The following is a 14,000-nucleotide window of genomic DNA, read 5'->3' on the forward strand; positions in this document are numbered from 1 at the left end:
ACAATTAGAATCTTGTATTTTCTCGGTTTTGTATTCTCCCTAATGTATTGTGTACTAGTACACTCAATTTCAAGGCGTCCCGCTAGGTGCGCAGATAATCAATGTCTTGCGTTATCTCGCAAAGTGGCATGTATTCTCTTGATCTTGTATACTCTATAGTGTACTGTGTACTCGTAATAGACTCTGCTGAAGCCCGTCCCGCTAGGCGCCCTGGGAATCAAATTGGTGTCTATTCTCTTGGTCTTGGATTCAGTATAGGGTATTGTGTACTAGTAAACTCAACTTCAAGGCCGTCCCGCTAGGTGCGCTGACAATCAATGTCATGCGTTATCTCGCAAAGTGGCGTGTATTTTCTTGATCTTGTAATGTGTACTCGTACACTCAGTTGTAGGCCGTCCCGGAAGGTGCGAGTATTATCTTGGTCTAGTATTCTCTCGAGTGTATTGTGTATTACTAAACTGAGTTTCAAGGCCGTCCCGCTAGGTGTCCTGACAATCAATCAATCAATCAATCAATCAGTCAATCAATCAATCAATCAATCAATCAATCAATCAATTAATCAATCAATCAATCAATCAATCATTACTGATCTGCATTTAGGGCAGTCGGCCAGGTGGCAGATTCCCTATCTGTTGTTTTCGTAGCATTTTCTTAAATGATTGCAAAGAAATTGGAATTTAATTGAACATCTCTCTTGGTAAGTTATTCCAATCCCTAACTCCTCTTCCTATAAACGTATATAGCCCAATTTTTCCATCTGAATTCCAACTTTATCTTCATATTCTGATCTTCCCTACTGTTAAAGACACCACTGAAAATTCTTCATCTTCTGATGTCATTCCGCGCCATCTCTGAACTGACAGCCCGGAACATACCGCTTAGTCGAGCAGCTCGTCTCCTTTCTCCCAAGTCTTCCCAGCCCAAATATTGCAACATTTTTGTAACGGTACTCTTTTGTCGGAAATAACTCAGAACAAATCGAGCTGCTTTTCTTTGGATTTTTTCCAGTTCTTGAATCAAGTAATCCTGGTGAGGGTCCCATACACTGGGACCATACTCTAGTTGGGGTCCATCCAGAGACTTATATGCCCTTTCCTTTACATCGTTACTACAACCACTAAATACACTCATAACCATATGCTGAGACCTGTACCCTTTATTTACAATCATATTTATGTAATTACCCCAATGAAGATCTTTCCTTATATTAAGACCTAAGTACTTACAATGATCCCCAAAAGGAAACTTTCATCCTGTCAACGCAGTTGTTAAAACTGAGAGAATGTCCCTGTTTGTGAAACTCACAACCTGAATTTTAACCCCGGTTATCATCATACCATTGCCTACTGTCCATCTCACAACATTATCGAGGACATTCTGCAGTTGCTCACAATCTTGTAACTTATTCATTACTCTGTACAGAACAACATCATCTGCAAAATCATTTATCTCTTATTCCACTTCTACACATATCATTGATATATATAACAAAATATAAATGTCGAATAATACTGCCTTGAGGAATTCCCATCATAATTATTACTGGGACAGATGAAATTTTTCCTACTCTAATTCTCTGAGTTCTATTTTCTAGAAACTTAGCCACCTATTCAGTCACTCTTTTGTCATGTTCAACTGCACACATTTTTGTCAGTAGTGTCCCGTGGTCTACCCTATCAAATGCCTTAGATAGGTCAATTGCAATACCGTCCATTTGCCTTCTGAATCCAGGATAACTGCTATATCTTACTGGAATCCTAGAAGTTGAGCTTCAGTGGAATAACTTTTCCTAAACCCAAACTACCTTCTATAGAACCAGTTTTTAATTTCAAAAACACGTCTAATATAATGGGAAATAATGCTTTCCAAAAGCTTACATGCAATGCATGTCAAACTGACTGGCCTGTAATTTTCAGCTTTATGCCTATCACCCTTTCCTTTGTACACAGGGGCTACTATAGCAGCTCTCCATTCATTTGGTATAGCTCCTTCAACCAAACAATAATCAAATACTGTAAGTAATTCAGATATGGTACTATATCCCAATACATTGTCCTTAGTTTATCCCCCCGAAACCTTATAAATTCCACCTGATTTTCTATTTTTCAAATTTTGTAGCTTACTGTAAATGTCAATGTTGTCATAGGTAAATTTTAATACTTCTTTAGAATTAGTCACCTCCTCTATCTGGATATTATCCTTGTAACCAACAATCTTTAAATACTGCTGACTGAATATTTCTGCCTTTTTAAGTTCCTTGCATACAAACTCCCCTTGTTCAATGATGATTCCTCGAATATCCTTCTTGGAATCTGTTTCTGTCTTAAGGTACTTATATGTACCCTTCCATTTTTATCTAAAGTTTGTATGATCGCCAATTATGCTTGCCATCATGTTATCCTTAGCTGACTTCTTCGATGGATTTTATTTCGTAGTATGTTCCTTCAATTTCCCCTTACTTCCACAGCCAAATCTAACTACTTATTTCCAACCTGCACCTCCTTAGTCTCTTTACTTCCCTTTCATAATATATTTGTTCTTTATCATTCGTTACTACCTTTTCCAAATTTGACCTACAATGAACATTTTATTGTGTGTAGAAAAAGAGGCCATCATTCATTTATTAAGGGTGATATATTCAAGTTCAGTCTTACACAGTCGTGTTCCCATGCATAGAAACGGTTTTTACAGGCCGGGGGGCAGTATTGATTTTTCAAGCGACCAGTCAGCTGTGTCATGTGACCTACTTGGGAAATTTCAAGGCCGGATGAATGAGCCAATCCCTGGGAGTAATCAAGGACTCGAGGTAGAACAAGACATGCAAAATCGAAGACTTGAAGCAGAAGAAAACGGACGTCAACCCCCAAACCTAACCTGCCGACCAGATAGGACACGCCGTCCACCGCAGTACCTTAAGGACTACGTTACTTAAATGATCACCAAATTCTCTTCTTCAAAATAAGCGTGGGAGTCTGTTATATCCCAGTAGAATGCGCGCATGTCACCCACAGCATTTATATAGAAACTGTGTTGTTCTTTGTTGAGGTTGTTTTATGTTAGTGTATCATGAGACACTTTTCAACACAGTATTTGTGTAAGCAAGGTGTTCGTGTTTAATTATAAATGTAATTCGTATATGGTCATAACAGTAATGGTAGTTAAAACAATATAATATAAATATATTAAGAAGAAAAGAGGCAAGTTGTACATTACTGTAATCGATTTGGAAAAAGCGTTCGATTCGGTGAGTAGAAGAGCTGCCGTCCGCAAGTTGGGGCAGATCGGAGTATCAGCTAAAATTATAAGAGCAATTGATAATGTATATATCTAGAATTCAAATGTACTGTCAAAGCTAAAAATTGTCTAGTAGTGGGAGAGATAACTTCTAAAGTGGGTGTTAAACAAGGGTGTAAAATATCCCCCATATTATTTTTATTGGTTATTAACTATATTTTACACTCGAAATAATTTGAGAAAGGAGCTCATCCATGTCTTGAGTGTCAAGATATTCCAGGCCTAATGTTTGCGGACGATATCCTTCTACTCGCCTTAACACCCAACAAGATGCAAAATAGTACTAATGAGGTAGAGAACTACTGTAAACAGTGTAATTTAAAGGTTCACCCGCAGAAAACCACAGTAATGGTTTGTAAAAAGTGTGTAAAGCTTTCTAAGAGTGGACAGTGGTGGATGGGTAAGACAAAGTTAGAAGTGGTCAAAAAAATCTGGTATATGGTCTGACCAAATAAGAAGAGCAAAAATGAGAGGAATTAGTTCCTTGACTAGTATCAAAATATTAGATAAAAAAGATGCCTAACATAGAATACAAAATTCAGGAAAACATATTTAATGCAGTAGTTGAAGCTAAGGTATTGTATGGATCAGAAATTTGGGGAATAGATCAGGGAATTGTAGCATTAGAGGAAATCGTTAGCAAAATTGGAAAAATAATTATGGGACTGCCAAACTGTGCTGCAAACAGTGGAGTACGAACGATGTGTGTAGGGGTGAGTATACGGACCGATATTGCGAAACGAATAGTCAAGTATTCGATGAGATTAAAGATGGGAATGGTGAAATATTAGGCATAGCCTATCAGCACCAAATGAAACATCTAAATGAAGGCTACTGGGTAGATGGGGTGGAGAAGCATCTAGAGTACATAGGATTGGGATCATACTGCGTAATTAATATATCAAGGGATGACGGGAGGTTGCATTAGACAGTAGTTCAAAGAGTGAAAGGTATAGAAAGACAAACAATAAGGGCAGAATGCAACAGCAAGAGAACACTAATAGAATTTTGTAAAATAAGTGGGAATATGACTATAAGGGCACAAATGTTAACAAGAAAGGGAAATGAGAGGAATAATCTGGTGGTTGATGGGAGTGTATAAAAATAAAGCTTTAAGGGAAAAAATGACGAAAATAAATGTATTTTATGTAATTCAAATATGGAAGTGGCACATTTGATTAAGGACTGTAAAGAAACATTAGAGAGAAATACATAGAAAGGATAGAGTTGGATAAAAATCTAAATGAAGATGAACTTTACACACTTTAACGGCTATTAAACAGAGAATCGAAGAAACCAGGAAAAAACAGAATTATTTAATATTATTAGAGGTATTTGGGAAAAAGTAAAGAAAACAGAGATAATTACATGTAGTTACGGAAGAGGTATCCTGGACTGTACAACATAGTTAAAATCCAGGAAATACTTCATAAGGATAAGGTTCAATCAATCAATCAATCAATCAATCAATCAATCAATCAATCAATCAATCAATCAATCAATCAATCAATCAATCAATCAATCAATCAATCAATCAATCAATCAATCAACCAATCAATCAATCACTACCGATCAGCATCTAGGGCAGTCGCCCAGGTGGCAGATTCCCTATCTGTTGTTTTCCTAGCTTTTTCTTAAATGATCGCAAAGAAATTGGAAAATTATTGAATATTTCCCATGGTAAGTTATTATCCTTGTAACCAACAATCTTTACATACTGCTGACTGAATACTTCTGCCTTTTGAAGATCTTCGCATACACACTCCCCTTGTTATTAATGATTCCTGGAATGTCATTCTTTGAACCTGTTTCTGCCTTAAAGTACCTATACATACCCTTCCACTTTTCACTAAATTTTTGATGACCATAATTATGCTTGCCATCATGTTATCCTTAGCAGACTTCTTTGCTAGATTCAGTTTCCTAGTAAGTTCCTTCAATTTCTCCCACCGGTGGGCGGTTGTACCTGACTTGGGAGAGGTGGACTGTTCGCTGTTTTTATAAGGATGTGTAATATGTATGTGGTATGAAATACATACTAACATTATCTAACTGTTAACGAATCTGAATATCTACGACTTTTGTATCTTGCTTTCGGTTGTTGGTTTGTTGGTTTGGAGTACGTTCAAATTTAGCTACATGTAATGTTTCAGATTACAATAAACGAATACGCTCTCCCCAGTTGGTGGTTATCCGTGACTGGGAGAGAAGTGTATTCATTCATTCATCCTAATTCTATCCTTACATTCCCTACCTATTTACAATAAGGAATATTGGCATTCCCAAAGTCGTGAAATCGTACTCAACACTGTGACGGGTCCTTCATCGTTCGAACCTCGGGAGGCTCACAGGGTGATTCTACTCCATGTCGCCGCGGTGGTCGGCCATGGGTCCCAAATGTCCCTGGATGACTCTTGAGGTATCCATGGGTCTTGAGTTCACGAGCACTGGAACAATACTAATCACACCACGTTCAGAAAGACTCCTTCTCAAAACGCCACAGTTATTTTTCCACTTGCAACTTATGATTGCATTCACCCTCAGTACGAAAGTTAAATATTTGTTAATCTCGATCCGGTAACGGCATTGCTACTTTAATCAGGTCAAGCTAGTACAGAAACCACTGTTTCGACACTGATACAGTTTAAGAAATTTTAAAAATGTGACATTGGATTCCTATGATCAAAGCCCTGTCGCGGATGTCTGACTTTCTGCACTCAAAGACAATCACGCCATAGTTTCACCAGATTGTTCAAACCTGGAGTTATATTTATGTTATTTTACATGGATTTCCCTGCTTCGACACCCGCGTGTCTATCCACATGATTTCACAGTTTATTCACGCGCACACCGTGTCTATCACAAGACAGTGTCTAGAGAATGATTTCCTTCATCCGACATTCGGCGCGATACAACGTCACGGTCTCGCGACGCAAATGTACGACACAGTTTATTTATTTGTCCGCCGCGTCGCGACGATCCGTAGTTTGTACGGCACTATCGTTTAATCACAATTCTCCACTGATGCACTAGAAAAGTATTCATTCTCCGCACTCCCTTGTATTTTCAAGGTTATCCACAAAGACAAATGGCCGTGTCGCTGCCTCGACTACTCCTCCACCCTCACAAGCGAAAGCTTATATGGGTGGGAGGCAAGCAGAGAAACGGTCCCCGCTCCAATTTTGATATCTCAAGATCCATGAATAATACGGTAATTAGCGATGGCTCAGATTGTGTGGCCCTCCAATCACTATCACTTGCTGTAGTGCAGAACCCAAAACGATCAGTAGTTTAATTAAAAATGGGCCATCTAAACCAGGCCTCCGACTGGGAATCCCTATTGGCGGTCTGGTTCATAGCTAGCGTGAGTACGCTCCGGCCGCTTACATAACTCTTTGGTGGCGTAATTTCATAAATGATGTTACATTAGTCTGATTTATAATTTTGCCAGTGACCAAATATTCTCGATGTTACTTTGACTTGTACTTTATGTTTATTTTATGCGCCATTTTCCCAAATATTCTTCCAAAATCACCTTCCCACGTTGGCTCTACTGTGAGTCGGCATTTGTTTTTGGGGCGGAGTCAGCAAAATATATTTTCGTTCCCTGTCTTCCATCAGAGTTCGCTCTCAATTCTGGGGTTTCTTCAGTTACGAAACGCGTGAGTTCGGCGTCAGCCAGTCGGGGATGCTGCGCAATAAGATGCAACTTAGTTCCCGTACAGACAAAGAAGCTCGAAGCATGTATACTTCCCACATATTACTTTCATAATATTCACAGTGCCGATACGGTCACATCTGCCCCTCCGTTGGTTTCAAGAAATTTGGAACGGGGTTCCGAATTTCTTGATCTATAATATGCCACATGGGCGACTGCCCTAAATGCAGATCAGTATTGTTTGATTGATTGGTTGGTTGAACATAACACTTAGTCGAGCAACTCATCTCCTTTCTCCCAAGTCTTCCCAGCCCAAACTTTGCAACATTTTTGTAACGCTACTCTTTTGTCGGAAGTCACCCAGAACAAATCGAGCTGCCTGTGTTTGGATTTTTCTACTTCTTGTATGAAGTAATCCTGTTGAGGGTCCCATACACTGGAATCATACTCTGGTTGGGGCCTTGCCAGAACTTATATATACCCTCTCCTTTACATTCTTACTACAACACCTAAATACCCTCAACCATGTGCAGAGATCTGTAACCTTTATTTACAATCATATTTATGTTATTACCCCAATGATAAACTTACAATGATCCCCAAAGGAAACTTTCACTTTTCCTATTTGTGAAACTCACAACCTGACTTTTACCCCCTTTATCAACATACCATTGCCTGCTGTCCATCTCACAACATTTTCGAGGTCAGTTTGCCGTTCCTCATAATCTTGTAACTTATTTATTACTCTGTACAGAATAACATTATCTCAAAAAGCTTCTTTACACATAGCATTGATATATATATATAAGAAAACATATAGGTCCAATAATATTGCCTTGAAGAATTCGCCTCTTAATTATTACAGTGGCAGATAAAGTTTCACCTACTCTAATTCTCTGAGTTCTACTGTATTTTCTAGAAACTTAGACACCCATTCAGTCACTGTGTTGTCAAGTCCAATTGCACTCACTTTTGCCAGTAGTCTCCCATGATCTACGCTATCAAATGCCTTAGACAACCCAATGGCGATACAGTCCATTTGACCTCTTGAATCCAGGATATCTGCTATATCTTGCTGGAATCCTACAAGTTGAGCTTCAGTGGAATAACCTTTCCTAAACCCAAACTGTCTTCTATCAAACCAAGTTATTAATTTCGCAGACATATCTAATATAATCATAAAGAATGTTTTCCCAAAGTTTACAAGTGTTTGTCTCTTCATCTGAAGCCTCCTCTTCATCTCTGTCCTCATCGAACACGAGCAAACGTGTACTTGAGGGGACAGTTCATTCCAGTGAATTCGGCTTTGATGAGGTGCCTTGTAACTACTGGGTCCAACGGAAACAGGAGACTGTATATATAGATCAGTTGTTTCCTTTCTGGAGGTCTTCCGGGTTTGGTGCTTCCGGGAGAACCTGAAATCTTTGTATCGGGATTCTTGGGCTTAATCGGACAGCTTTCCGATTGGCAATATGGCGTATCTGATCGCCTGAGCACCATGAATTGAGACTTCGTGGACGGTCGGAGGCGTAGGATACAAATTATGTAAGCACAGGTAAAATTTCGCAGTGTCTAAAGCGTACGCGTTGAAAGCCTCATCGTTCAGATGATGACCACTGGACAAAACCTAAAACCCAGGGAGAGTATAAATATCGTGAAGCGAAGGAACTAAAGTACAAATATAGTTGAATTGGATTTTGTTGTTGTACCTGGAATATAACAGCCAATCAGATGATTATTTCTTCTCTGGCTCCGGTTACTTCCGCTGCCTTTTCCGGATTGCGATAGAACCTTTTTGAGATGTTGCCGGTGTTCGAGGTTCCAGTCCCTTGAACAACCCTGTCAAATTTCAGGCCCAGCTCTTTCCACAAAGCCTCCTGATAAGTGGATTTTCTATCTTTGACATCTTGCTTTCATTCATCCGTGGTGTTCCGTAAACTACCTTTAAACAAAAAAATTCAGTGTAAGGAAATAGTCAGATCCATGGTATAGAAAGGCTCGCAGATCCGTAGGCCATGAGTCACAGACAGTGGGTGTTGCATTGCGGGTATAGTGTGGGAGGGGGTAATGACATTGATAAGAAAAAGTAGTGCAGTGAATTTTTTTCGGGTAGCTTATAAGCAAATACCGCCAGCAACAAAAAGTTGCAAGAAGTGGCAGTTGATTTTTGGTACAAAATCTTGAGTACAGTGCATAATATCGATACAATCAATCAGTAACACATAACTACGTATAACTTCGGTTCCCGGCCCTGAAAACGTCGTAAAATTGGAGTACATTGAAGTCCAAAATATAGAGAAGTTAAATGGTTGATACGGTCTTTTTATCGCGTGCAGAAGGACTTATCCTTGTGAATTTACTCTACAAATACTCTCCAAGAATGGGTTCTTCAATATCTGGTTGGTCCCAAAAAGATATAAATGTTCAATTTTTCCAAGTTTTTAAAATGGTCATGTTTGTGCTTCATTCCCCGCCACTTACACACTCCAAGCACATTGTGTACGGCACATATAAGGTGCCTGGGTTGTCTAGAATGAGTTCCAGAACTCTTTTCAGCGATTCCTTGACTTAGATTTTATCGTTTTTTGCCGAATTGAATCGGTGTTTAGACCACTGTGCGCCAAGGTTTGATTTTGAACTTCGCATAGTCCAGACTGAGTCTGACGTATCTCCCTTTTAGTCGCTTCATTTTCCCTGCTCGTGGGCTCCTGAGTAGGGTAAAATAGCCGGAGCTGGCACAGCGCTAATGAGCAATATGGCCGCTATACACAGGCTCTTATGGGGCTAACTCTGGGAGTTAGCACAGGGGCTAATAGGCTGAATGAGCATGGCTTTATAGAGGAAGGAAGAGCTAGATTAAGGAATGAGAAGGAATCGGCTGTGGTCTTATCAACGAAACCATCCGAGCATTTGCGTGGAATTAAGAGAGGAAGCTACTCTGGTTGGATTGAACTGACTTTCTGGTTGATGCGAACCGAATTTCTAATTGAATTGTACCATTTCTGGTTGGATTGAAGTGAATGTAGGTTGACTCGAACCCGTGTTCGGTTGAACTGAACTGATTTTTAGTTGGGCTGAACTGAATTCTCGGCTGGTTCGAACCCAATTTTGTTTGGATTGAACTGATATTTAGCTAGCGTAAACTGATTATTTGTTTGAACCTAACCTGATTTTGGTTGGATTGAAGTGAAATTTGGTTGATCGGAACGCAGTTTCGGTTGGATCGAACTGATTTACAGTTGGATTGAACTGAACGTTGGTTGATCCGAGCCCATATTTGGCTGGATTAAACAGATTTTTTTAGGTTAATACAAACCCAGTTTTGGTTGGATTGATACGCAAGATAACCCTTGTACACTGGTCTTATGAGAATAGCTAGGTATTGTTGGTGCAGGAGGCTTATGAATCTTATAGGAGTAGGGAGATGGGACGCGGCTTAACCAATGCGACTTGCCGATTGATTGAAGAGGTCACATGACAGGCGTAAAGCCTCTTCTGGATGAATTTCAAGAGGAGTAACTTGAAGAGTGGAAGGATATGGTGTCCCTCATCCTTTTTGAACCGGGCTTGGGACCGGCTTGGTGGCGGATTTAGCACCCTAGGTATGAATAAGGATGCAGGACTGAGATTTTAAGGAGTCAGGAATTTGGTAAGATTTTGTGACATTGTGGCTACTCAATCAGCCACTAGACACAGCTTAAAATGGAAGGATGTATGGGTAAACAGGGATGTTTAGTAATATGTAGAGAGCTTTTAGCTTGATGATGCTCGATTTGATTGTTCTAGATTTTGTTGTTGTTGCAGAAATAATTGAAATACATTTTACATTGCACTGTATTTTAACTAGGGTTGCTAATGGCAGGATGTCCATAGGCGTAAGATGCTACACCATCGGATGCGATTACTCTCTTGTCGTCATAAGGTGAGAGTGCAATCTTGTTTAATTGCACGGATGATACCTTGTGAAGCTTAGAGGTGATGATATTAATAGGAACCCGTTTTACTTCTTTCTTTGTGAGACAATGTTCATAGTCTTCAAAGCGGATGTAATTTTTCACAGCACATTTTGTAATACCTTTAATCTTCTTGACATCACAACCATCTATGTCAAGGGCATACATCTTAGGTCTTAGACCGATAAATCTTTTTATAATTTTTCCACAAGCTTCATCCTTAAATTTTCCTAGCACTTTCTTGTTTTTCAGTGAGTAACACATATGATGATCAGGGTAATCAGATGTGTCAAGATGATCTAGGAAGTGCAATTTATCTTTGTAGACATCTTCAGTTTGTACTAGATGGATAAACGAATCGGTGTCCATGTACATCAAAGTTAGGTTTTCTTTTCCGTAATAAGGAAGCAAAATGTCATAATGATAGGAGTACATAAGTGTTTTTGAAATGTCTAGTACACTCATGCCAACATAAATAGGTTTGTTAAATAACAGTGTACGCTTTGCCAGATGAACAGCAGCTAGCTGAGGCCCGTATATGGTTCTGTCAATAAAATGAGGTTTTGCCACAAGTTTCTCTAACATTTTAGCGTCAGTAACCAAACGTATATCTATTCTCTTCCTGATATTTTCCATTGTTTTTCCGAACATAGCATTATTAAAGAGTTTGTACAGATCTTTTTCAAAGTCATTTTTTTGCTTCTTTTCTTAGATTGTTATTGAAGTCAACGTAGGTTTTGAGCCAACGTGACTGACTAAACCTCAATGCGCGGTGTATTTTAGTTAATTGCAGTCCGTGGGCCAAGGCTTGCTTTAAGGCTATGTAGTGGACTACATAATGTTGTTTGTCTTTGAGATGAGGAATTAACTTTTTTGGTGATGATTCAGTTGGTCGCATGCACACAGGAAGAAACGGTAAGTCGTTATGGAGGTTATGCAATTCAGAAGGGTATTTAACGTCTACTTCCAATATATAGCCAAGAGGGTCATCTTCATTCATTGTTTCTAGGTGAATAGTGTCAGGAGACACCCACTCAAAACCCCTGTAAGGAAGGGGATGACACATTGCCCATCCATATTGGTTGTTTGCATCTTCATAGGTAATATACTGTGATGGCTTTCTTGTATCAAACTGTTTCATATACTTATTGTTTGCAACCGCATAGCGATAAGGTACTTGGCATAAACCTCCGCGTATTCCTGCTTCTACCATAAGGTGTTGATCATAGTCCTGTAATAACTCCAATTCAATTCCAGTGAATAGAAGCATGGCATCCCATGTAAGGCCAGGTGATGTGAAGTAGTGAGCGGGGTCTAATTTGTGGGTTTCTGTGGTCTTGTTTCTGAAGGTTTCAAACACGTCTGCTAAAAGAAGTGTGTCAGAAATAAGGTATAGGTCACTATATTCTCCTAAATTTTTTATATTGAAATTGTTCCAGACTTGTATTGCATGGATATAATCTTCATCTGTGATATGCTCTTGCTTCAATTTACTAAAGAATGATTCTTTGGGTGGCAACTCCTCCATCTTCAGCTTTTCCCATGAGTCTAGGTAATCATAGGGGAAGACTCCTTTACGAGTTAATAGATGTCTCTTATCTTCACCAAAATACTTGATTGTTTCAGGACAGGATGTCAAATTATTCACTAATTTTTCTAAACTATTGGCCATAAAGCGAAACGTGTCTACAAATCTAAGCTTAACACTACCCACATGTTTGGTAAATGAGATGTAACTTTCTTCTGAGTTAGGAATAACTTCTACTCTTTCAGCAGTGCATCCTAACTGTTTAACGATGAAATGCGAGTCATAACCACTTAGGTTATGAATCAGTACCGGGATATGTGTAGGTGTTTTACATTTTAAATTGCAGCTGTTATGTGCAGCACCGCGGTACATCCCAGTGATATGGCAATGATCGCAAACTTTCCAGTCTTCATCTGTGAATTTATTGTAACACAGGTAGCAATTAACTGCTAATTGGAAATCCTTTTCTTGATCTGTAGTTAAGTATATAGGCTTCTTTAGACTGTATAAGCGCTCAATTTCAGTGGCTATAGATATCAAGTATTCCATAAATTTCTCTGCGGCATTGGGCCCCCGATACACAAAGGGTTTCTTTGGAAGATTTGACTCAACATGTTCAACATCGGAGGAAGGCTTAACATACACAGCAAAGCTCATAGGAGTATGATCTTGGTAAAGAAGAGTATAACTCATTTCAGGGTTAGGCCTACATGTTTGAAGTGGTAAAAGAATACTTTCAAAATCAGCATATAATACGTAGGGTAATCTCAACATTCTCTCTACATTTTCAAATTTCAGAATACCCTTCTTTGTAGGCATTTGAATTCTAGCAATTTTATGTTGTTGACAGAATATCTTATGTTCTTTTAATTTATCTAGTCCGCTAACCCCTTGCTGATTATCAAAGTATGTAAAACACCGCTTACAAATACATATTTTATGCTCTCGCTTAGTCAATTGATATCCAATTAACTTCTCAAAGTCCGTTATGTAGACGTAATGACTACGGTCTGAGAAATCACTGAGCAGTAGCAGATCACAATGGTTTGTCAATTCCTTGTCTACAACTTTTAAGGGGGAAAATTGCGTTGTTTTCTTCCAATCCATACACATTCACGGAGATGTTATTAACCTTTTCAAACTTCTCTATCTCAGATAGCGATGTTGGAAATGAGACGCCTGGGAAATCGTATTTATCTTCCAGATCTTCATATTTATTCACTCGCTGAGGATTCTTTTTAACAAATTTTGCTAAAACAGCATACATGAAGCACTTATTATCCTTGTAATTTTGAGGGTTGATACAAGCTTTTCTTGCTGCTATAGGAGCCGGTAGGGGAATATATGTACTTCCATGTAAGGGTCTGTACTTATTTATCCTCAGTCGAATGCCTTCAACAGCTAAGAGGGCCCAGTTACTGCCTTTTAATTGAGATCCCTCCATCTCTGTAACTAATTTTTTAAATTGAGTGTCAAGAAAATCACTCAAATCAGTAGTTAAAAATATGGGTGTATTACGGGTTTTGAATGCTCGATCTGTGATATCGCCCACAGCATTGACAAATCT

Source organism: Anabrus simplex, chromosome 3 (genome assembly GCF_040414725.1).
Source record: "Anabrus simplex isolate iqAnaSimp1 chromosome 3, ASM4041472v1, whole genome shotgun sequence".
NCBI lineage: Eukaryota > Metazoa > Arthropoda > Insecta > Orthoptera > Tettigoniidae > Anabrus > Anabrus simplex.